The 27,361-nt window shown below is 37.3% G+C and overlaps 1 pseudogene; it reads right to left on the bottom strand.

The window, feature by feature from the left end:
• Window positions 1-13,472: 13,472 nt before the first annotated feature.
• Window positions 13,473-27,361, bottom strand: part of LOC124897652 — a 50,314-nt pseudogene continuing 36,425 nt past the window's right edge.

Genomic DNA, 27,361 nt, shown 5'->3' with positions numbered 1-27,361 from the left:
TATATATATTGATATTGTCTTATAGGATTTATATATATATATATCAAGAACGTACATTTATATTGAAAATCATTAAGCATAACTTAATAGCCATAAGTTCTAAATACTATAAAAAATATTCTCATACCAAACAAACATACTTGGTAATACAAATTATGCAGAACTTTCAATGATCACATTCATCATCATTATCATAAATCATAATTGTATATACAAATAAATTAGACACGTAATTGTCATAACGAGCTAGATAATATATTATTCTAAATTATAACACAATATTTTACTAAAAACTGCTAATAACACAATACTAGATAGTATGATTCGTCAATTGTAATTAGTTACGAAGATCCATTGGTGCAGAAAAGTAAATAATTACAACAGTAAGAGATGATAGATCCCTATATATTGTGGCAAGAATTTTAAAATCTGAATAAAAATTTATAAATCAAAATATTATTTTATGTAGGAGATGAAAGATCTCATGTATTGACAAGAGTTTATAAATCTTAAGAAAAATTTAAACGAATCAAGCAAAACAAATCTGAAGCAATACATGATGCTTAATATATAAAAAGATTGGGAGAAATTTTAAAATTTTAAATGAAACCAACAATTATATTTTGGAAAAAAAAAAAAAAGGTTTAGATCAAATTTTGGACTTGAAAAATGAAAACTAGTCTCCAAAAATTAGGTTATAATTTTCATTCCCAAGCAAATATTTGGCTAAATTATTTCAAAAAATGCTTTCGAAATCTATGGCCAATTCCTATCCTAAAATTCTTCGCACTCTTCTTAATTAACTTCAATGACAAAGGGTAAAACTGTTCAATTTTCTATCGGTATTAGGTGGATTTTGCTTTCAACTATGTGTTACTCTATTATTTTGTGTAATTCTCGTTAGTTTCAAATTTGTATAATTTCTTTTACTTCTGTCTTATCGGTAAAAAAGTACTCAATTAAACTTCATCACATCTTTTGACGATCCTGTATTTGGCATATGTCTTTCGTAACGAATAGACAATACTTACCTATGATTCTTACCACACCCTATTTTACTAAATTGCATTGAACTCTTGATAGATAGACTTGTAACGATCAACTTTTTGATGAAACATTCGAATTGTGTGTTTCTGTATGATTTGATTGTTTCATCCTTTCCCATAGTTTCACTATGATATTTCTAGCGTGTGGGGCGATTGACATGGTTCCCGATATATTTTGGTACCATTTATTCGATATTGTGGTTTTTGATTGTTTCGAGAGCCTTATTTTGGACTTATGTGGATGTCTATTAATATGTGCAATGGATGACTGAGCAGACCACGTCAGAAGCTCCGAAATATCAATTTTACGCTGGGTAGACCTTTGGTTTGGTTCCCGGTGCACCCGAGCTCATTTCGACCTATCGGTCGAAAAGTTAAAGAAATAAAAAATATGAGTTTGGGACTCACATTTGGTTGAAACGACCTCGTATGAAAAATTAACTTTACCAGCTGATTCAGAATATTGATTTTAGGGTGGTAACATGTTTGCTATGATTATACGACTTTTAAATCTCATTTCGACCCTCGGCTTGGAAAATTGTGATTTCGAATTTCGCGGGTCAACTTTGTGAAAATAACATTTATTTAAAAATTTGATATCATCATTGAGTCCAAAGCTTTGAAGCCCGGTTGGACTTAAAAAATCTGCTAGAGCAGAAAAATCTGCAATAAATAACAGATTTCCCCCTTTTTTTTGCTCATTTTATTTATCTTGTCCCTTGAAAGTTAAACCCTAAAATAGTGTCGAAGCTTAAAAGTGAAATTTGTGGGAGCTTGAGAAGCAAGATTAACATCTATTTCTTGATTCTATGATGGATTTAAGGTAAGAATTCACCATTTTCTTAGTAATTTCTTGATTAATTTCTCAAATCCCCCCAAAATCTTAGGGCTTGATTTTGTACCCCAATTTCTCTCCTTTTAACTTTAATAATGCTTTTATTTTATAACTAATAATTTTTAATCAATTTAACCATCAAAACAACTTCGATTTATGATTTTAACTTGAATTTCAAAGATTTTATCTGGTAAATCTTAAAAATGGTTTTTCTTCAATGCGAACCTCGTTTTTTTACCCGAATTGACTTGAGTTTTCAGATGTAGATTCCTAAAAATATGGAAAACACATTTTTGAAGTAAAGTTATGATTTTGCCCTTCTTTTTTGAAAAACTGTTTCAAAATACGTTTTGACCTCAAATCAAAAGTAGTCAATATGATTGTCGTTGGTTTTGTTTTGACACGTAGATTTAATATTTGATATATTTAGATGAATTTGAGGTAATTCATGGAAAGTAAGGTTGTGGGTTCGAAGTGAAGCGGACCGATTTCAGCTTTGAGGTAGGTTATGACTTAAATCTTTCATACTGGGATGGATAGTAAACGATGATATAAAATGCATGTTAAGGGTGAGAACTAATCATGAAAAATATCTATTTATTTGTTGTTCCCGTGTGGGAGCCTATATGTGATATAATTATCAAAATTGAAATATTATGTGATATGTGTGACCGTGTGGGGTCCTTGTAGAAACCCTCTACGAGAGATGTGCCAGGGAGGAGATATTATAACACCTTATAAAATCCTTTTTGAGGAATGTTTTGGAAAGGATATATGAGATATGTGGATTGTATACGGGTTGACGAACCCCCAATGGGTCCTGTGTTAGGAGGCTTGCCTTCATAGGTATGCACGGGGATTGTGCCATTATCCCAAAAGTTGTGCGACGATCTAGTGCATCATCATCATTATCATTATCATCATATACATTGTACTTAATTTGTTATATTTATATTGTGTTGTATTGCTATATTGACTTTTTGTAACGTCCCGAGCCTATACCCTAGATGCTACACGATGCTAGTAACCTCGAAGGATTACTAGCTAACCCATGACTGGTACCTACTATGAGCACTGAATCATAACAACATTGCAATGATAAAACATAACTAAAATAAATGTGGAAAATAGGCTGAAAATCATCGTAAGGTTCATAACTAAAACAAATACGGAATACTGAAATCTAAATACTGAAACATCTGTCTGAAATACTCTAGTCTGAAACCCTCTAACTGTCTGAATATGGAGTTGATGGGACAGGCCCACAACTAACTTCGAATGCTGCATACTAAAATACTGAAATGATAAAATGATATGATACTTTTCCCTCAAACTATGAGGACTCACCACTAAGTTGCTGCTGATAGATAGGCTATTAACTGTGGTCAGGAGCCCGTACGTCTGAACCTAAGATATAAAACATCATAGCGCAAAAAAAAGTTATGCGTCAGTACTTTGAATGTACTGTATGCTAAGTGAGGTAAGTTGATATGTATGGGTTCATATGCATGAACAAATAACCGACTGAGTAGCATGAGTATAACTGAATGAGAGTACATGCATGAATACATAAACTGTAACAGAGATCATGTCAATACTGGATATTGAGTTTTGAATCCCGATTAATTGATATCGGAGTTTATTGATACTGTAATACTGATAGATGAGTGACTGTTTCTAACAGTCCTTATTCTGCAAAACTATGCTAAGTTTTATTCTGAGCCAAGCGACTGTATTTAACAGTCCTGATTCTGTAGAACTGAACTGAGTTCTATACTGAGACTGAAACTGAAACTAAAACTGTGGAAGGTAATCGTCTAACCGACATGCCCCTCTCTGAACTAATTTGGGGTCCAACTTGTAACCCCACTTGGAAGGGTGTCAGTACCGTGCCATGGGTAAAGACAATGTTAAGTCACCCTCAACTGGCAGGTGCTCTGAACGAGAATGGTGGTACCCTCAACTGGTAAGTAGAACACCTCACCAACCTTCAACTGGCAGGTTGATGTCTCTACCTACGTTGGCTACATAGTTCTAGAACACAAGGACTGCTTTTAAAGATCACACCCTCTGCTGGCAGGTGAGTCCCCATCCTTGGATTAACTCAGTGTTGAATTCTACTCCCAACTGAATAGACTTTAAACAGATTTCTAAACTGAACTAGGCTGGACTGAACTGTTAGTGATCGTGCTGTCTAACTAAACTGAACTGAGTTCACTAGGTTCTGTTAACTGACAGAGTACTACTGAGTTCTATTAACTGATTGAGTTCACTAAGTTCTGAACTGAATACAGAGTACTACTATTCATGACACTACTCAGACTGTTCTGTAACTACTGTATCTCTAGGTAAACAACTAAGTTTTCAGGTATTGAATACCCTCAGGACTCGATAACATAAAGAGAAAGCATAGAGTAAACTTGATAAGCATAACACTGTGCACTTGTTCATAACTCATCCATAGAGAAATTTTATCAAACCCTTGCAAGGTATAGGTTTACACCTATACTAGCATGTCATGATTTTTTCCCATTTAATTCACATGAGCATTTTAACAAACACTTGGGGAGCACCACTATGCATATGATACTAAGCAACCTATAGATATCATAACTTAAATTCCCTGTAACGCCCCGAAAAACGGGTCCCGGAGCATCACACGGTGCTTGAGGCTACGAGTAGCTCCAAGCTAACCCTTTGAGCCATTTTTATTCAGTTCAACACAAATCAACGGGGTTTTCATAAATAACCCTCAAATATCAACAGTGTAATCATCATCCAAGAATAAAAGAATTTCAGAAAGATAACAAAATACGACTTATTAGTCAACTCCTAACATCTATACTAGTCTGACAAGCCTCTAAGAAAATCAATAAAACCAGCGAGCCGTTGAGACATGCCCCAACTGACTCGTACTCATTTATCAAATGTAAACAATTCTGTGAAACCAACATCAGACATCACGTCGTCGGAACATGAGGATTCACTACAACAGAGGATGTAGAACAGCGTGCCTGAAGAATCACTGTCGAATCTGGAATTGAGCACCTGAACCTACATTCCGAGAAAATGCAGCCCACATTCGAAGATGTGGGTCAGTACCATGGAAAGAAACCGAGTATATAGGGGTGTATGCAGTTTTATAAACATCATCATTATAAATATTTATAAGAAATATGCAGGATGTATGAAAGACTCACATAGCCCGAAGAAAATCATCATAATCATGAGAGGATGAAATAAGTACAATAACACATGTGAGTCATCATATAATTTCTCAATCACTTTCAGTTCATCAAGAATATCAATTCTCATAATGTAAATATCATTTAAATCTTTCAAAAGAATAACTTTCACAATTCCACTTTCAAATCACTTCACCATTCACCATAGACACAAGGAAACACACACACACTGGGAGATCCTATAACCGACATAAACCATGTGAGCTACATGGAGTCCAACATACAATCCACGTTGGGGAGAGCCGTCCTATCCTTGCCATCGGAGTAGGACTATCGATATCAAATCCACACAAACTAGTGATCACTATATAAATCAGCCTTAGGCGCACTCCTACGGGGGCACGTAGTTTTAGGGAAGTAAGGTCGCTTTATACCTCCCACTTGGTGCTAAAGATTTCTCCCAGACTTAGCTCAGATCATTTCAAGGACAATCCACAACAAAATAATTTCAGTAATATATAAATATACATTGGGAGCCAACATGCTTCCCATCTATCAAAATCAACCACGTTGTGGATTTCTTTCACACTCGAGTTCAAAATAACTCCATTAAGACCAAAAGGTCAAATCATTCAAAATATTTTAAATATTCAACATCAACGTGCTTATAACACACACTTTCTAAAAAAAACACAATTTTCAATGGGAATTCACTCTCCAAATATCAAAATCATGATAAATATTGTTCAAAATTCATGCTTTATATCTCCACACATATAAATTCATCTTTCACAATCATAAACATCAAGATTTCATAATAATCATCATAAGATATGGGTTCATGCTTCAAATTCATAAAAAAATTAAATAAAAATTATGCCTTTGTAAAGAAAAGTACTTTTGGGCATATGAACGAAAAAGAGTTCTTGTTGAAAAACCCCACATACCTTGAATGATGAACTTTAGATCGATACTCATTTTTGAGATGTTAATCGTGCCTTTGAATGATGGTTCTTGGAGTTCTTGAACTAGGAACTAGGAATCTTGAATAAATTTGCAGAATTAATGGTGAACTTTGGAGGTTCTTGAAGTTGGATGTAGGAGCTTAGAGTTTTCGTTTTGAGGGAATTTGATGAAATATAACATATAATGCTTCTAATAGGCTTTAATATAGGGTTTGGACGGATTTTGGTTGAGGGGGAATGACCAAAATGCCCCTAAAAATTAAATAATTCTCGAATCTGTCCTTTGATGGACTGTTTTGATAGTCTAAAGTAGATCAACCATAACGTTTTACTCCGATATCCAAATTGGATGAAACCAATTTCATTAGAAAGAGGACTCTCATATATTTCCGTTGATATATAGTATCTCACCCAGATCATTGTGTACGAGGAGTTATGATCGTTTGAAGTTGATCAAAAAATTTGCTTTTGATAGGCTGAAGTAGATCGACCATAACGTTTTACTCCAATAGAAAAATTGGATGAAACCAATTTCATTGGAAAGAGGACTCGCAGAGCTTTCTGTTGATATATAGTATATAACTTAGATCATTATGTACAAGGATTTATGATCGTTTAAAGTTGGAGCAAAAATACACCAGGCCTCAGTACTTTTTCCTGCACGTTTTACTGTTCACTACTATTCATGGTTCGATCGGAATGTTCATAACTCGTCGCTCGGGTGTCCGTTTTGGATGATCCACATATAGTTGGAAAGATTATTTGATACTCTACGTAATGGCGGGTCATAATCTAAGATATTCCATACGAAAAATTTATAATTCATTCTAGAAGATAGAACCCAACACGTTTATGCACAAAATTTCAACGAAAAATTTCTCAGGGTATTACATCATCCCCCCTTGGAAACATTCATCCTCGAATGACGCTAGACATGCCAATATTAGATAGGGAATAGAGAATACAATTGAAACCATTCGTTAGACTCATCACCACATCATTTCTCACTCCGAATGCAACATAGAATGCATAAATTCAAGAAACTACAGCTGAACACATAATAAATGACAACTGAACTGCTGCAACTTTTATCAAAAGTGCATGATATAGGAAAGAATGGTACCTTCGGATTGATCAGAGTTCGCAGAAAATAGGTGCGGGTACTTGGATCGCATATCCGCCTCAGCTTCTTAAGTTGCACCCTCAACAGATTGGTTTCGCCACAACACCTTGACCAAGGGAACTTCTTTGTTCCTTAGTCTTCGGACACTGAAATCAAGAATCTCAATAGGAATCTCATCAAAAGAAAGATTTTCTTGAATGTCAGCACTCACAGAGGAATCCACTACCACAGCATCGCTAATATGCTTTCTAAGCATGGAGACATGGAATATTGGATGAACAGAGGACAACTCGGAAGGCAACTCGACCTCATAAGCTACCTTACCAACACGGCTAAGAATTTTGTAAGGACCAACATAACGGGGACTAACCTTCCCCTTTTTTCCGAATCTCTTCATCCCCCTCATGGGTGAAATTTTTAGATACACTAGGTCACCAACTTCAAACTCAAGGTCTCTCCTTCTAACATCCGCATATGACTTTTGATGACTCTGCGTAGTTTTCAACCTTTCCCTAATCAACTTAACTTTTTCCATAGCCTCAAATATCGAATCAGGACCACTCACAGCCGCTTCACCCACCTCGAACCAACCTATGGGTGATCTACACTTCCTTCCATATAAGGCTTCAAACAGAGCCATGCCAATACTAGAGTGGAAACTGTTATTGTAAGCAAACTCTATCAAAGGTAAGTGATCATCCCAAATTCCCTTAAAGTCAAGTGCACAAGCTATCAACATATCCTCTAAGGTCTGGATGGTCCGCTCAGCCTGACCATCGGTCTGCGGATGAAAAACAGAACTCAAAAGCACTTGGGTACCAAGACCCTTCTGAAAAGCTTTCTAAAATTGTGAAGTGAACTGAGTACCCCTATCCAAAATGATAGACAAGGGAACTCCATACAGTGTGACTAGCTCTCGGATATTCAATCTAGCATAATCCTCAGTAGTATATGAAGTATGAATAGGCAAGAAATGAGCAGACTTAGTCAACCTATCAACCACAACCTAAATTGAATCATGATGGCATTGGGAAGGAGGTAAACCAATCAAGAAGTCCATATTTATCTCTTCCCACTTCCAGGTGGGAATACTAAACTCTTGCATCATACCACCGGATCTTTGGTGTTCAACCTTAACCTGTTGGCATGTTGCACACTTAGCTACAAATGCTGTTATATCTTTCTTCATGCCACTCTACCAATAGATTTTCCACAAGTCTCGGTACATCTTGGTGGCACTAGGATGAATAGAATATCGGGCCCCGTGCGCTTCAACCATAATCCTTTGTCTCAGATCATCAACATTTGGGACACACAATCTACCCTGCAATCTCAACACACCATCTCCCCCTTGGGAGAAAACCTCTACTTTTTGGTCCTTGACTGACTCCTTCAGTCTGACCAAACTAGCATCTAAGTATTGCTTTTCCTTCACTTCCGAAACCAAGGAGGATTTGGAACTACTCTGAACCCCTATACTACCTTTAGTAGAGTCAAACAACCTAACCCCCAATCTAGCCAAATGATGTACATCATGAGCCAACTGTTTCTTACCTTCTACCACATGCGAAACACTACCCATGGACACCCTACTTAGGGCATCTGCCACAACATTAGCCTTGCCCGGATGGTACAACACACTCATATCATAGTCCTTTAACAATTCTAACCATCGTCTATGCCAAAAATTCAATTCTCTCTGGGTAAACACATACTACAGACTCTTATGATCAGTGATTTCTAAAAGAGGAGAACACGAATCAATAGCAGAGAGAGACACTTTAAGCACGATAGACTTCTGAAAGAAAGAATCACACTTTTTCCTAAAACGTCTTGTAGCCTCTTGCTTATAGATGTGGCGCGCTACACACCGATGATTAAGACTCTACTTAACGCGGCTTGTCAGACTCCCTAGGAAACCTTAAAACCTTAGGCTCTGATACCAAGTTTATAACACCCCAGAAAATGGGTCCCGGAGCGTCACACGGTGCTTGAGGCTATGAGTATCCCCAAGCTAACCCTTTGAGCCATTTTCATTCAGTTCAACACAAATCAACGGGGTTTCCATAAATAACCCTCAAATATCAACAGAGTAATCATCATCCAAGAATAAAAGAATTTCAGAAAGATAACAAAATACGACTTATTTGTCAACTCCTAACATCTATATGAGTCTGACAAGTCTCTAAGAAAATCAATAAAACCAGCGAGCCATTGAGACATGCCTCAACTGACTCGTACTCAGTTATAAATGTAAACAATTCTGTGAAACCAACATCAGACATCACATCCTCAGAACATGAGGACTCACCACAACAGAGGATGTAGAATAGCGTGCCCAAAGAATTACTGTCAAACCTGGAACTGAGCACCTGAACCTACATTCCGAGAAAATGCAGCCCACATTCGAAGATGTGAGTATATGGGGGTGTATGCAGTTGTATAAACATCATCATCATAAATATTCATAAGAAATATGCAGGATGTATGAAAGACTCACATAGCCCGAAGAAAATCATCATAATCATGAGAGGATGACATAAGTACAATAACACTTGTGAGTCATCATATAATTTCTCAATCACTTTCAGTTCATCAAGAATATCAATTCTCATAATGTAAATATCATTTAAATCTTTCAAAAGAATAACTTTCACAATTCCACTTTCAAATCACTTCACCATTCACCATAGACACAAGGAAACACACACACTGGGAGATCCTATACCGACATAAACCATGTGAGCTACATGGAGTCCAATGTACAACCCACGTTGGGGAGAGCCGTCCTATCCTTGCCATTGGAGTAGGACTATCGATATCAAATCCACACAAACTAGTGATCACTATATAAATCAGCCTCAGGCTCACTCCTACGGGAGAACGTAGTTCTAGGGAAGTAAGGTAGCTTTATACCTCCCACTCGATGCTAAAGATTTCTCCCGGACTTAGCTCAGATTATTTCAAGGACAATCCACAAAAAAACAATTTCAGTAATATATAAATATACATCAGAAGCCATCGTGCTTCCCATCTATCAAAATCAACCACATTGTGGATTTCTTTCACACTCGAGTTCAAAAAAACTCCATTAAGATCAAAAGGTCAAATCATTCAAAATATTTCAAATATTCAAAATCAACGTGCTTATAACACACACTTTCTAAAAAAACTCAATTTTCAATGGGAATTCACGACCCAAATATCAAAATCATGATAAATATCGTTCAAGATACATGCTTTATATCTCCACACATGTAAATTCATCTTTCAAAATCATAAACATCAAGATTTCATAATAATCATCATAAGATATGGGTTCATGCTTCAAAATCGTAAAAAATCAAATAAAAATCATGCCTTTGTAAAGAAAAGTACTTTTGGGCACAAGAACGAAAAAGAGTTCTTGTTGAAAAACCCCACATATCTTGAATGATGAACTTTAGATCGATACTCGTTTTTGAGATGTTAATCGTGCCTTTGAATGATGGTTCTTGGAGTTCTTGAACTAGGAACTTGGAATCTTTAATAAATTTGCAGAATTAATGGTGAACTTCGGAGGTTCTTGAAGTTGGAAGTAGGAGATTAGGGTTTTCTTTTTGAGGGAATTTGATGAAATATAATATATAATGCTTCTAATAGGATTTAATATAGGGTTTGGATAGATTTTGGGTGAGGGAGAGTGACCAAAACGCCCCTAAAAATCAAATAATTCTCGAATCTGTCCTTTGGTGGACTGTTTTGATAGTCTGAAGTAGATCAACCATATAGATCAACCATAACGTTTTACTCCGATATCCAAATTGGATGAAACCAATTTCATTAGAAAGAGAACTCTCATATATTTTTGTTTATATATAGTATCTCACCCAGATCATTGTGTACGAGGAGTTATGATCATTTGAAGTTGACCCAAAAATCACTTTTGATAGGCTGAAGTAGATCGATCATAACATTTTACTCCGATAAACAACTTGGATGAAACTAATTTTATTGGTAAGAGGACTCGTAGAGATTTCCGTTGATATATAGTAGATCACCCAGATCATTATGAACTAGGAGTTATGATCGTTTATAATTGGTGCAAAAATACGCCAGGCCTCAGTAATTTTTCCTGCATGTTTTACTGTTCACTACTATCCATGGTTCGATCGGAATGATCATAACTCGTCGATTGGGTGTCCATTGTGGATGATCCACATATATTTGGAAATCTTATTCGATACTCTACGCAATGGTTGGTCATAATCTAATACATTCCGCATGAAAAATTTATAATTCATTCTAGACGATAGAACCTAACAAGTTTAGACACAAAATTTCTTTGAAAAATTTTCCGGGGTATTACATTCCCAAATTCCCAAATTCAATGGATTTAACATGAATTCACATAATACTACACACATGATAATCAATTCCACATTAAACTTGTAATAGACCATGAATTAGGAACCCAATTAACATTATAATCATGAACATGTTTAAATCCAACATGGAATTTATGAAATCAAATAACTTGAATTTTTTTTTAAAAAGAGTTTCTTGAACTCCAAGGGTGGAAGGAAACCCTTGGATGAACACTTAACATATCTTGGTACTTGAATTAATGAAGACTGATGGAGTGTTCTTGAAGATTGAGCCTTGAAAGTAGATTCCCTAGGGTTTGTTCTTAAGTAATTTGAGAGAAAATAATGAATGTTTTTCCCTAGAAATGATTATTTTTTTGTTTTATGGGCTGAATAGGGTTGGGAAAATGACCCAATTATCCCTTTAGACCCGGCTTTTAATGAGCAAAAATCATGCCCAATGACGCGCAGATCGATACGCCGTGTCGATGAGGTCGACCCTATGGCTGACGTGCCACGCCGAGTCCACGTTGGCTCACTGGAATTTGACACTGGGAGTTAGGGAAAAATTTACCAATGTGATAGGCGACTCAGCGCGTCGAGATTACGCTGACCCACTGGTTTGGACTTCCAAACATGCCTCAAACGAGGTCCAAAAAATCCGAAACTTGTCCGGGGACAACTACTGACATTCCTGGTCATGAATTAACCTAAATATCGATATTTAAAGGTCATAAGGGTTGTGAAATAATATCTCCAACTTATGAAGGCTAAAATAATTCTAAGTGCAAACACTTAGCTGAATTTTTGTAAGTATAGGACCCCTTTATCAAGCTCTAAGGGTTGAGTTAAGCTTAGAATTTTGCGGGGTCTTACAATATCTCCCCCTTGAGAACATTCGTCCTCGAATGAGACCGACTAAGATGAGAATACTAATAGTTTGAACTTATTTACTAGGCATGCATAATTGAAGCATGACTTCATAACTGATATTACTGATAAACTGAGCTTGTATACTGAACATGCATATCTGATGCATGAGTACATGACTGAACTGATTCATAAATACAAGATTGAGATGTTTCATGAAGGTATACATGATATGAGAATTCTATGCAACTGAACTAATATCAAACTCATAAAGAAAATCTAAATCTGATTAAATGCAAGAAAAACTGTAACTTTGAGCTGAGTTTGAGTTTACGGAGAAGAGGTGAGGATACTTGGTCTGCATATCTACTTCTGCTTCCTAAGTAGCTCTCTCAACGGACTGATTCTGCCAAAGAACTTTGACTAGAGGAACTTATTTGTTCCTTAGTCTTCAAACCTGGTGGCCGAGGATTTCTACTGGGATTTCCTCGTAAGAGAGGCTATTCTGAACATCTATGCCCTCTATAGGGACTACAATTGCTGGATCACCTATGCACTTCTTAAACAAGGAGACGTAGAACACTGGATGTACTGAAGCTAAATCTGAAGGTAACTCAAGCTCGTAAGCTACCTTTCTGAAATGGTTGAGAATTCGGTAAGGACTGACATACCGGGGACTGAGCTTTCCCTTTTTGCCAAACCTCTTCATTCCTTTAATAGGAGAGATTTTCAAATACACATAATCACCAATCTCGAACTCGAAATCCTTTCTTTGCACATCTACATATGGTTTCTGTCGACTCCGAGTTGTCTTGAGCCTTTCTCTGATCAACTGAACTTTTTCTAAGGTATCAAATACCAAGTCAGGCCCTACCACTGTGGCCTCACCCACTTCAAACTAACCAATGGGTGATCTACATATTCTCCCATAGAACGCCTTAAATAAAGCTATCTGAATGCTGGAATGGTAAATATTATTATACACAAACTTAATCAATGGCAAATGGTTATCCCAACTGACCATAAAGTCAATGGAATACGCCCTTAGCATATCTTCTAAAGTTTGAATGGTCCTTTCTACTTGACCATCTTTCTGAGGGTGGAAAGTTGTACTGAGTTAAACTCGGGTACCAAGACCCTTCTGGAAGGCTTTCCAGAAATATGAGGTAAACTGCGTACCTCTATCTGAAATGATAGATAATGGAACTCCATGCAATCTGAACAACTCTCTAACATAGAGCTTGGCATAATCCTCTGCTGAATAAGAGGTATGAATTGGTAGGAAATGAGCTGACTTGGTCATCCTATCTATGATAACCCATGTAGAATTATGTTGCCGATGGGTACGGGGAAAACCCATCACAAAATCCATATTCACCTTCTTCCACTTCCATGAGGGAATACTGAACTCCTGCATAGACCCTCTAGGCTTCTGATGCTCGATCTTAACCTACTGACATGTTGAGCATTTAGTCACAAGCTCTGCAATATCTCTCTTTATCCCACTCCACTAATAGACTTCCTGAAAGTCACGATACATCTTGGTGGCCCCTGGATTAATCGAGTAGCATGCACCATGCGCTTCTGCAAGAATTCGTTGTCTTAAGTCATCTATACCTGGCATACATAGCTGACCCTAGAATGCAACATAACATCTCTCCCTTGGGAGAAAACCTCAACTTTTTGATCTTTGACTGACTCCCTCAGTTTCACTAGACTGGAATCTCTATCCTGCTTTTCCTTCACCTCGGAAACCAGAGATGATTCTGAACTGCTCTGCACCCACACACTACCTTCTGTTGAATTGACTAAGTGGACACCTAGTCAGGAAAGCTGATGAACTTCCTGAACTAACTTCTTCTTATCATTTTCCATGTGAGAAACACTACCCATAGACATTCTACTGAGAGCATCATCTACTACATTGGCCTTGCCCGGATGATATATATCACTCATGTCATAATCCTTTAACAACTCCAACCACCTTCTCTAACGGAGGTTTAGGTCTTTCTGAGAAAACATATAATACAGGCTCTTATGGTTAGTGAACACATTAACGTGCACTCTATACAAATAGTTCCTCTAAATCTTTAAGGAAAAAAATACATCTGCTAACTCAAGATCATGAGTGGGATAGTTCTTTTCATGGGGCTTAGGCTATCTAGAGGCATAGGATGTGTCCTTACCTCTCTGCATCAAAACACTCCCCATACCAACTTTGGAAACATCACAATATACCACAAATCTGCCTGAACCATCTGGTAGAGTTAAAACTGGAGCTGTAGTGAGTCGAGTCTTCAACTCCTGAAAATTCTTCTCACAAGAATCTGACCACTGGAATTTGAACTTCTTCTGAGTCAATCAGGACATAGGAGTTGCAATAGACAAAAATCCCTTAACAAACCGTTGGTAATAGCTGGCCAAGCCCAAGAAGCTCCTGATATCTGATGGAGAGATAGGTCTGGGCCATTTTCTCACTATTTTGGTCTTTTGGGATCCACTCTAATGCCATCACCTAAAATTATATGGCTGAGGAAAGCTACTGACCTTAGCCAAAATTCACACTTACTGAATTTGGTGAACAACTGATGGTTTCTAAGAGTTTGCAATACTATTCTTAGATAGTGTAATACCCCACGCTTCTCCTATTTCAAATTTATGTCTAGAACATTCAAGCTCTTTCTTCAAAGATAAATATATTTTATCAAGTGAGAACTCAAATAAGATTTTCATCGATTCCAAATTCGCCCAAATCCGAAACTTGGGAAAAGAGTTAGATCCATTTTAGTACGACGGTGTACCACCTGGTACTTTAGCTTATAGCGAAGTTAGCCAAAATGGCAATCGTCAAAATCCAGAGAGTCTCCGTGATTATGGCGCGTCGTACAAAGGCTCAATTTCAGAATTGTCAAATTTTAGTAGCTTACCGCGATTCCACAACGTCGTGGAGAAGCTTTTGTCGGCTTTCTAGTTTCAGTTTTTTAATTTCCAAGGGCATGTTAGATGTTTTCCATGACCCCTATCAACCCTAAACACGGAATTAAACACCCAATAAATCCTTATTCCATTATTTTCCTCACTTTTCTCTCAAGAACATTATATTCTCTCTCAAAGAGTCAAGAACCCTAGCCAAGAAATCAAGAAGAACCTTCAAGAAAGTCTTCTAAGGTATGTTAGATGTTGATTCTTGGGTTCCTTCCACCCAAGAAGTTCGAGAATCCCTTTTTAAATTCAAAGATTACAATTTTTGAGTTTTCATGCTTCGTGTGAATTGAAGTTCATGTTCATGTTATTGTTGAGATATAGTTCATGCTTTAAAATACAAGTTGTAATCTTTGATCTTGATTTGAGTTGAATCGCATTATGTCCATGTTAAATCCCTAAAGTTGCATGTTGATTGATGTATTTATGATAATTAGGTGTAGAAATTATTGAATAACCAAAGCATGCTCCCCATATGTTTGATAAAATGTTTGTGTGAAGGAAATAGGGCCATTATAACATGTTGATAAGAAATCCCAATTATGTTTAGGCCCATGCATACCAAGTGTTCATTGAAAAGCCTTAGGGAATGAATTGTGACATGTTAGCATGAAATCCCCAATTATGTGTTCTTTAATGCATGTTAAGTGTTTGATGCAAGACCTTGTTGAATGGAGTATGAGCCAATAATATGTCTCCTTATACCATCACATGTTTATGATTTCCAAGTGCTTGAAGAGATGGTTTAATGATTGTAATGGTGAATGAAAGTTCATGGTCATGATTATTCAAGAATAATTATGTTTTAATTTTATGTTATCGAGTCTTGGGGGTATTTATACCCAACAATTTAGCTGCAAGTCTAGAGACCGTGGCATTTTCATGATAATCTCAGTCAAACCATGATTCTTAATACTCAGTTAATTACAGAACTCAGCACTCTCAGATAGTTATAGAACTTAAGAAATCTCAGTAATCTAAGTATCATTAGCATTCCAGGCTCAGTTCAAATCTTAGTAGTATCCAAGTGTTCAGTTCAAACCTTAGTAACATTCAAGTAATCTATTCAGAACTCAGCATCATTCAGTTAGATAACAAGATCTAGTAGTGTTTTATCAGTCTTCGAAACTAAGTAAACTCATCTTAACTCAGTTGATCAGTATTCTCGGTAACAAATTCAGCTCAGTCTAAGTTTAGTAAAGAATAAGTTCAGAGTCCTTTAGTTGGGAGTAGTAACTAGCACCGAGCGAGTGCAGGGATGATGACTTCCCCCTTAGAGAGGCAGAGTCATTAGTAACAATTCTTGAATTCCAGAACTGCGTATCCAACGCAGGACCAGGAGTCACCCTTTAGATTAAGGCTTGACTATCATAATGCCTTAGGCTTGACTTCCTGTTCAGGGTCACCCATTAGAGAGGCTTGACCATAGCAGAGGTCTTTACCCATAGCATAATATTGACACTCTTCCAATTGGGGTTACAGGTTGAACCCCATTAGTTTAGAGTTGGGTCATGTCAGTTAAGTGAGAACAACCATAGTTATGGCTCAGTCTTAGTCTTCGCAGTAGCACTCAAAAATCAGGACTCTCAGATACGGTCATTCAGCTCAGTGAGGAGCTTATATAGTTCCATAGATTCATAGACCACCCGCTAGAAAGGCCTGGTCTTACATGAAGTTAACCAGTACCAGTACTAATCGATTCAGAGATCGCCCACTAGATAGGCCTGATCTCATACTCAGATTCAATCATTCCTTATCATTATTACTAGATTAGAAGATCATCCACTAGATAGGTTTGATCTCAGTTTTAGTTAGTAGATATTAGTAAGCTCAGAATTCAGTCATCAGTAGACTCGGTTATTCAGACTCTCAGTGTTAGTAAATGTAGATATCAGTATTAGTAGACTCAGTTGTCAGAAGTTCAAGTATTCAGAAGGTAGTACTCAGTCCATATATGTATCCTCATTTAGTACTCTCATGTTATTTAGTTAAGTTATGTTCATTCATAAGACATTGCATTTAGCCTTACCTTATCTAGCATAGTAGTACATTCAAAGTACTAACACATACTTTTCTCTTGCACTATGGTGTCTTATACTATAGGTTCAGACGAGCGAGAACCAGAGCACCCATAGCAGTCCCGACTCAGCCAGCAATAGTTGACTTAGCAGTGAGTCCTCATCATTCGAGGATGATCCTTATTTTATTATGGCATTAGAATAAGTTTATTTTAAGTAGACATAATTAGTTAGGGAAATGTCCCATCAACTTCATAGTTCAGATAGTTTAAAGTCTTTTCAGATAGATATATCATTATTTAATTTTCAGTATTGATTATTTTAGATATTTGAACCTTATGGCAAGTTTTCGCTAGCTTTTTGTATTTATTTCAATATATTATGCAGTACTCAGTTACAGATATCAGAAAGAGTTAGCTTGTGGTCCCTCGGGATCATGAGCACCGTATGACATACTGGTTTTAGAAAATTAGGGCATTACAGATAGTCTGAATAATCATGCTCACGGCGGGAGTAGGCAAGAATGTCATCTATGAATACTATGACGAACATGTCCTAGTACTTCTTGAACACACGGTTTATCAAGTCCATGAAAGCTACTGGGGCATTGGTAAGACCAAATGAGATGACTAAGAATTCAAAATGACCATACCAAGTTCTGAAAGTTGTCTTCAAAATGTCACATTTTCTAACTCCGAGCAAATGATAGCCTAATCTGAGGTCTATCTTAGAAAAGTAAATGGCACCCTGAAGTTGGTCAAACAAGTTATCGATTCTGGGAAGAGGATACTTGGTCTTGATCATAACTTTATTTAGCTGATGGTTGTTAATGCACATTCTGAGGGAACTGTCTTTCTTACGCACGAATAAAAATGGTGTACCTCACAGGGATACACTGGATCTAATGAATCCCCTATCTAGGAGATCCTTCAAATATTCTTTTAACTCATTTAGTTCTACTGGAGCCATTCTATATGGCGGAATAGAGATGGGCTGGGTATCTGGAAGAAGGTTAATTCCAAAGTCAATTTCCCTTTTGGAAGAAACTCTGAGAAGATCTTCGGGAAACATATTTAGAAATTCAAATGCTACTGATACTGACTCAAGAGTAGGGGTTTCTGAACTAGAGTCTTGGACTTGGACTAGATGGTAAACACATCCCTTAGATATCATTCTCCTTTCCCTAAGGTAGGAAACAAGATAACCCCTAAGTGTTGAAGTACTACCCTTCACTATAGGACAGGTTCATTCGAAAACTAAAATTGGACAATTTTATTTCTGCAATCAACTAAATCATAGTATAAATAAAGCCAATCCATGCCGAGAATGACATTAAAATCTGTCATCTCTAATTATACTAAGTTTGCTGAGGTAACTTTCTGAGATACCATAACCGAATATTCTTGTATACCCGCCAGGCTATGATAGATTTACCCACTAGACTAGAAATTGAGAAAGGCTCTACTAGAGTTTCGGGACTGACTTTGAAGTCAACAGCTATATAAGGAGTTATGAAAGATAAAGAAGATCCAGGATCTAGCAAAACATAAACATGTAAATGATAAATCTATTACGTACCAGTGACCATATTAGGAGAACTTTCTTGATTTTGTTGGCACTGAAGTGCATAGAGTCTATTTGGGTGTTGCCCACTGGTGGCACTGGAAGCGGAACCCTGCTGAGTCGGGGGACCAGATTGAGCTGGGGGATAATTATATTGACCCTAGAAACCTGACTGAGGACAACCTCGGACCCTGTGGCTTGGCTTGCTATATCTAAAACACACATCACTTCTAGCTCTGCAGACACCTTGATGGATTTTGCCAGACTTCTGGCAAAGGGATTCATTCGGTCACTGCTAACACTGCCCTGAGGCTTAGGGCCTGGAGCCTTATCTTTGGGGACATCTCTGAATTTTAGTGCTGGAGCACTGGCTGAGGATGGAGTTGGAACTAAGGATATTCCCACTTTTTAACTTAGGATGAACGAATTTGAAGCTACCTATTCTCGCTCTCTTGTTCTCTCTCTCCTTCTCCCAATTCTTAGACTCCTATATTTTCTGAGCATGGACCGTGTGCCTGGATATGTCCACCTCCTTAATCAACATTACGGTCCTACACTCCTTGACCACACTGTTAGACACTTCTAACAAAAAATTTACTCATCTTAGATCTGCTATCTGCCACTACAAGAGGAGCATATATGGCTAATTGAGTAAACTTGAGAGAATACTTTTTCACTGTCATGTTTCCCTGCTTTAGATTAATAAAATCCAGAACCTTAGCTCCCCTCAAATCTAGTGGGAAGAACCTATTAAGAAAAATAGTGGAAACTCATCCCATTCCATGAACCCTGTATCCGCGCCCCTTTTTCCTTCCACTGCTTAAACCATGAGTGAGCCACATCCTACAACTGATATGCAACCAACCCTGCACACTCACTAACCGTCACCCCCATAATATTTGTAACTTTTTTCACCAGGTCAAGGAATTCCTGTGGGTCCTAATCTTACTTAGACCCTATAAATGAAGGAGGATTCATTTGGGTAAAGTCCCAAATGTTGGATGCAATAGTATTGGACACTGTGTTCGCTTGTATAGCATCTAGCTGTTCATTTTAAGCTGCAACGAAATTGGATAGGGTGGTTAAAATGGCTCTGAATTCAGCATGGGAGACATGCTCATCCAGGGGATCTAGCTGGTCTCTTGTGCCCCTTCCTTTAGTCCTTTTTGGAGGCATATTCTATAACAGAAGGGAAACTTGGATTAGACAGGGAGTTCAACTTTAGCTCATGCTCACTCGTACGAAATGAACACTAAAAAAAGGGAAAAATTATCCTAACACATCTCGTAGCCTCCTATCCATAAGTGTGGCACGCTATACACCCATGCATAAGACTCTACTAGATGCAGTTTTCAGACTTCCTAGGACATTGTTGGACCTTAGGCTCTAATACCAAGTTTATAATGCCCTAAGTCTGTACCTCGGATGCTACAGGGTGCTAGCAACCCCAAAGGATCACTAGCTAACCCATGACTGGTACCTGTCATGAGCACCAAATTATAACAACACTACAATAATAAAACATATCTGAAATAAATGCAAAAAATAGGCTGAAAATCGCTGTAAGATTCATAACTAACATAAATACCAAATACTAAAATCTGAATACTGAAACATCTATCTGAAATACTCTAGTCTGAAAGCCTCTAACTGTTTGAATAAGGAGTTGATAAGACAGGCCCCCAACTAACTCTTAATACTGCATACTAAAATACTGAAATGATAAAATAATATGATACTTTGCCCTCGAACTATGAGGACTCACCACTAATTCTGCTGCTGATAGATGGGCTGCTAAGTGCAGTTAGGAGCCCGTACATCTAAACCTATGATATAAAACATCATAGCCTAAAAGAAGGGTATGCATCAGTACTTTGAATGTACTATTATGCTAAGTGAAGAAGGCTGATATACATGGGTTCATATGCATGAACAAATAACTAACTGAGTAGCATGAGTATAACTGAATGAAAGTACATGCATGAATACATAAACTCTAACTGAGATCATGTCAATATTGGATACTGAGTTCTAAATGCTGATTAACAGATATTTGAGTTTACTGATACTGTAATACTGATATCTGAGACACTGTTTCTAACAATCCTAATTCTGCAAAACTTGCTAAGTTCTATTCTAAGTTGAGCGACTGTATCTGACAGTCCTAATTTTGTAGAATTGAACTGAGTTCTATTCTAAGACTAAAACTGAAATTAAAAATGTGGAGGGTAATTATCTAACTGACATGCCCCTCTCTGAACTGATTTGGGGTCCAACCTGTAACCCTAGTTAGAAAGGTATCAGTATATCGTGCCACGGGTAAAGACAATCCTAGGTCACCCTCATCTAGCAGGTGTTCTGAATGAGAACGGTGGTACCCTCAACTGGTAGGTTGATGTCTTAACCTACGCTGACTACATAGTTCTAGAACACAAGGACTGCTTCTAAGGATCACACCCTCTACGGGCAAGTGAGTCCCCATCCTTGGATTTACTCGATGCTGAATCCTACTCCCAAGTGAATAGACTCTGAATGGTTTTCTAAACTATACTAGGCTGGACTGAACTGTTACTCATCATGCTGTCTAACTGAATTGAACTGAGTTCACTGGGTTCTGTTAACTGACAGAGTACTACTGAGTTCTATTAATTGATTGAGTTCACTAAGTTCTGAACTGAATATAGAGTACTAATATTTGTGACACTACTCAGAATGTTTTGTAACTACTGTAGCTCTAGTAAATAGCTAATTTTTGGGGTATTGAATACCCCAGGACTCGATAACATAAAAAGTAATGCATAGAGTAAACTTGAAAAGTATAACACTGTGCACTTGTTCATAACTCATCCTTAGAGATATTTTATCAAACACTTGCAAGGTATAGGTTTACACATATACTAGTATTTCATGATTTTCCCCTATTTAATTTACTTGAGCATTTTAACAAACACTTAGGGATCACCACTATGCACATGATACTAAGCCACATGTAGTCATCATAACATAAATTCCCAAATTCACAAATTCAATGGCTTTAACATGAATTCACATAATACTACTCACATGATAATTAATTCCACATGAAACTTGTAATAAACCTTGAATTAGAAACCCAATTAACATTATAATCATGAATATAATCAAATCCAACATGGAATTCATGAAATCAAATAACTTGAAGTTTTTTTTTCAAAAAAGAGTTTATTGAACTCCAAGGGTGGAAGGAAACTCTTGGATGAACACTTCACATACCTTGGTACTTGAATTAATGAATACTAATGGAGTGTTCTTGAAGATTGAGCCTTGAAAGTAGATTCCCTAGGGTTTGTTCTTGAGTAATTTGAGAGAAAATAATAAACATTTTCCCTAGAAATGATTAATTTTATGTTTTATAGGCTGAATAGGGGTGGGAAAATAACCCAATTACCCCTCTGGACGTGGATTTTAATAAGCAGAAATCATGCCCAGTGACACGTAGACTGACACGCCGCATCGATGAGGTCAACGCTATGGCCTCTACACCACGCTGAGTCCACGTAAGCTCACTGAAATTTGACACTGGGAGCTGGGGAAAACATTTACCAACATGATAGGTAATGCGGCGCGTTGACCCACTAGTTTGGACTTCCAAACGTTCCTCAAATGAGGTCCGAAAATTCTAAAACTTGTCTAGGGATAACTAGTGACATTCCTGGTCATGAATCAACCTAAAAATCGATATTTAAAGGTCGCTAGGGTTGTGAAATGAGATCGCCAACTTATGAAGGCTAAAATAATTCTAAGTGTAAATACTTGGCTGAAATTTTCTAATCATGGGACCCCCTTATAAAGCTCTAAGTGCTGAGTTAAGCTTAGAATTTTGCGGGGTCTTACACTTTTCATCTATGTAATTGTCTTATCTTTTTTTACTTGTATTTGATGATCTTGTATATGCATGTTCCCCTTTGTTCTACTTATATGTGATATAATGTATACTTGCGTTATATCTTGGTGTGATGTTATGATCTATGTGATATATTAGAATTGTTAGTGTGAGCGGTGTGGGCTACCATAGTGGGATATTTTCTGATTGCAAGTGACGTGTGCTTAGTGTATATTTTTTATGCTTTGTTTACTACTTTTCTTGGTCACCCTATGATATCTACTTTGTATATGTGGACCGTACCCATGCATACTCTAACCTTTTAGTGCAGGTTTTAGCCTGAGTGCGCCTCAACTTTCTTGACTCGAGCGATTGTTGGAGCTTTCAAGGTAGCAGTTGGAGATTCATGCATCCGAAGTTCACCTCTATCTTTCTGTATTAGTTATATTTTTATTTGTGTTTGGAGATATATATTTTCCTTTGTGGTTATTTTTCTGATGTATTTGACTCCGGAATTATACTAGAAGTTCTTATACTGTTGACACTAGGTTTTGGGACTTATGGATGCATGTGTTGATTTTATTCTTTTTTCTTTCATTATATCTATGTGGTTCAGCTTCATTCCAGAAGCCTTACCTTGGGAGCATTTCTATTTTTTTGTTGTGTGTATCAGTTTGGGTGAGAGGCCTATTTATTAAGGTTTGCCGCGATAAGTGCCATCATGACCTAGCGAATTTAGGGTCATGATAAATTGGTATTAGAGCAACCAAGTTTCATTAGTCTTAATGGTGTATGAACCGGATATCAAATAGAGTCTCGCAGATCGATAAGTAGACATCTGTATCTATATTTAGAGGCTATAAGTTATGTTTAGAAAATTTTTCTTATTTTTATTTCTTACCTTGCAAATTTCTGTCATATCTAATGTTCTAAGTTATGTTTCACTCTTTCTGCATGGATGGCTGGCTTATACTACATATTAGTTGAGAGGTACTATGAGAGATTGGTGGAGATCGTTTGTCGGTTGTAGGCGTGTTGATGCTTATGAGTTGTCATGGGATTAGTTTGTTGATGCCTTTCTGGAGAGAATTGTGCCTTAATATTTGAGGGATTGGATGCGGGACAGGTTTGATCATTTGGAGCAAGGCTCTATGATAGTTGTTCAGTGTAAGGCATGCTTCCATGCCCTTCCCAGATATTCCTATGATAGCATTTTCATCGAGTCTGTGAAGATTTAAAAGTTTGTGTAGGGTTTGGATGTCACCCTTCAGTTGGCTACGTATGAGATGGTTGCTCTTGTGGCTTCTTTTCAGAGTGTTATGGATCATATTAAGATGACAAATGGTATTCTTAGTGCATCTCACGGAGGCAACAAGAAGGCGCGATGCTTTTGTGAGTTCAGGAAGCAAACCTCCTGAGGTAGAGATCTTAGAGGTTCTCGTGGATACCATGGTAGGCCAGTGCAGGCAAATTTATAGAGTTTAGGTGGTGGATCATCTAGTTCAGCTATTCAGGGTGGCTATTTGAGACTAGTTGTAAAGGTAGCTATGTGTGTGATGATATTGGCCATATGACCAGGAAAATATCCTTGCTGGGTGATTCGGGTCACTTTTATCTTAGCTGTGAAGGTGTAATACCCCATATTTCCCTATCTTAATTTCACTTTCAGTACATGAGTTATCCTATATAAATTTTTCTAAATACTCAGTATTTTCAGTTTAGGTCTTACCATTGCGTAGGAAATTCAGTCAGCTTTCAACCGATATAAATTTTACCCAAATTCGATACTCGGGGAAAGAGTTATACCCATTTTAGTAAAACAGTGTACCACCTGGTACTTCATCACGTCGTGGAGGGTGTACAAATGGCAATTGTCAAAATCCAGTGAGCTATCGCGATCACATTGCATCGTGCCACCAGTCAATTTCCCAATTGCCAATTTCCAGTATGACTCCGCGATCATGGCACGTCACGCCAAGGGGGAGATTTGCATCCAGTGAGGCACCACAATTTCACTACATCTCGCCAAGCGTCCAGGTCCCAAACATCAATTTCCAATGGCCCAACACGATTATACCGCGTCGCGCCAAGACCAAAAATTGGGATTTTTAGTCCGCAATTTAAATTTCCAAGGGTCCGTTTGGTCATTTTCCTAAGCCCTAAATTCATCCTAAACACAAAATTAAAGCCTAATAGGGCATTATATGCCTAATATTCACAAACTACTCTTAAGGGAATCCATTCTCTTCAAGAACAAGAAAACCTAGACTTCAAAATTCAAGGCCAAATCTCAAGAACCCACCATCAATCCTCACTAATTCATCAACCTAGGTATGTTAAGTGTTCATCCATGGGTTCCTTTCGTCCATGGAGTCCAAGTATTCGATTTTAAATTTAAAAATTATGATCTTTTCAAGTTATCTTGATTTTAACTTATGATTTCACCCATGAATTTCCATGAACTTTGATTCTACGCTATGTTTAAATGGAATTATTATTGTTATCAAATCTCACATGTTTTAATGTTATTATCCATTGATTTGAATCATGATTTAGTGTCATAGATGTTGAATTCATGCTATTACATTAAGTTCCATACCATTCCCATGATTTGATTAAACTATGAACTTCAAGTGTTTAACAAAATGCCTACAAGAATAAGTATTTGATAAAAGCCTTCACGTTATGTCCCTCAATCTTCATACTATTTTACTATCATTGTTTTGAGTCCTGGGGATTTTGAATACACAAAAACCATAGCTGTTTACTTATTCTTGTTTTAGTATCTAAAGAATATCTTCAGAATATATTATGAGCATTATCAAATCAGTCAATTAAACTTAGAATAGTTTATTAATCTAGTGTCATTCAGTTGGGAGTAGGATTTAGCACCGAGCGAGTGCAGGGATGACGGTTTGCCCGCCAGATAGGCAGAGTCATTAGTAGCAGTCCCTGTACTCCAGAACTATTTATCCAGCATAGAATATGAGAAGTCACCCATCAGTTCAGGCTTGACACCCTTAGTCCTTCAAGACAATACAGTTTACCAGTTTAGTGGATCCACACAGCCAGCATTAGTACTCGTGGTACGTTACTAACACCCTTCTAATTGGAGTTACAGGTTGGACCCTAAACTTGTTCATTGGGGAATGTCGGTTAGATTATATATCCTACAGTCTCAGTCCACTAATCAGTGCTGTCATTCAGTTTCAGTTGCTTGACCATAGTATACAAATATCAGTGATTCAGTTATCAGACCTTAGTATTTTCAGTATTTACAGATTATATTTAGAACATGTTATTTTTTTGGTCTTGCATCCTCATTATTTATAGATCTCATGTATTCTCAGCATTTATAGACTTTATGTATCCTCAGTGTTGACAGATTTTAGGTCTGCACCTAGTTCTATATGTTATATATACCTAGATACGTGCATACAAATAGTTATTGTTCATGTTCATGAAACCATGTATATCAGTCTACCTCATTTAGCATACCAGTACATTCAAAGTACTGATTGTATACTCTTTTCTTGTGTTATGATGTCTCATATCATAGGTTCGAACGTCCAATTCCTGGATCATGCTTAGACTTCTTAGACTCTCAGAAGTAGCATTGGTGGGTCCTCATATTTCGAGGATAGACTATTTTATTTCATTCTTCCAATTTAGTAGTTAGTTGGAGTTAGTTGGGGTCTATCCTGTCAACTCATATTCAGTCAGTTTAAAGGCTTTTAGACACTACAGCCAGTTATTCAGTATTCAGAATTCAGTTGATATTGTCAGATTACTTTTATCAGTTTGACATTTATGGAATAACCGTTGTTCTTCTGCATTATCATTATATTATTAGTACTCACAGCAGGTACCAGCTCATGGGTTAGCTTGTGGTTCCTCAGGACTGTAAGCACTATGTGACGCCCAGGGTGGACTCTTGGGGCATTAAAAACTTAGTATCCGAGCCTAAGGTTTTAAAGTGTCCTAGGAAAGCTGAAAGCTGTGTCAAGTAGAGTTCTGTGCATTGGTGTGAAGCATGCCACACTTATGGACAAGAGGTTTCGAGATGTTTAGGAAGAATTTCCCTTATTTTTGTATTCATGTTGTGCGATTGAGCAAGAGATCATGTTAAACTCTCTGTCTAATCTAATCTTCCTTCCGTTTACAGAACATTCCTCCCAAAAAGACAAACAGAAGAAGAAACGGGAACCAACCAGCACCTTCGCCTATTTAGAAAGATCTCCTGAATAAGCATATTTCTCATGCAGTGTTCAGAGCTGCATTCTCTACTCTAACCCAGTCTGTAGTAGCTCAGAATGCATAGCCAGCCACTGTTCCAGTCATTCCAGTGGCCCATGATTCCATAGCCAAAATTTGGGACTTCACCTAGATGAATCCTTCTTCCTTTTCAGGATCTAAGTCTTAAGAGGTTCTACAAGAATTCTTAAACATGGTGCATAAGGTGAAAGATATCATAGAAGTAAATTTTACTAAGAGTGCTGAGTTAGATACATATCAGTTGTAGGATGTAGCCCACTCATGGTTTAAGAAGTAGAAGGTAGATAGAGG

This window comes from Capsicum annuum, chromosome 1 (assembly GCF_002878395.1).
Source record: "Capsicum annuum cultivar UCD-10X-F1 chromosome 1, UCD10Xv1.1, whole genome shotgun sequence".
In the NCBI taxonomy this organism is placed as follows: Eukaryota; Viridiplantae; Streptophyta; class Magnoliopsida; order Solanales; family Solanaceae; genus Capsicum; species Capsicum annuum.
Note: the sequence above shows the minus strand (reverse complement) of the source record. Positions and strands in the feature narration are given on the sequence as shown.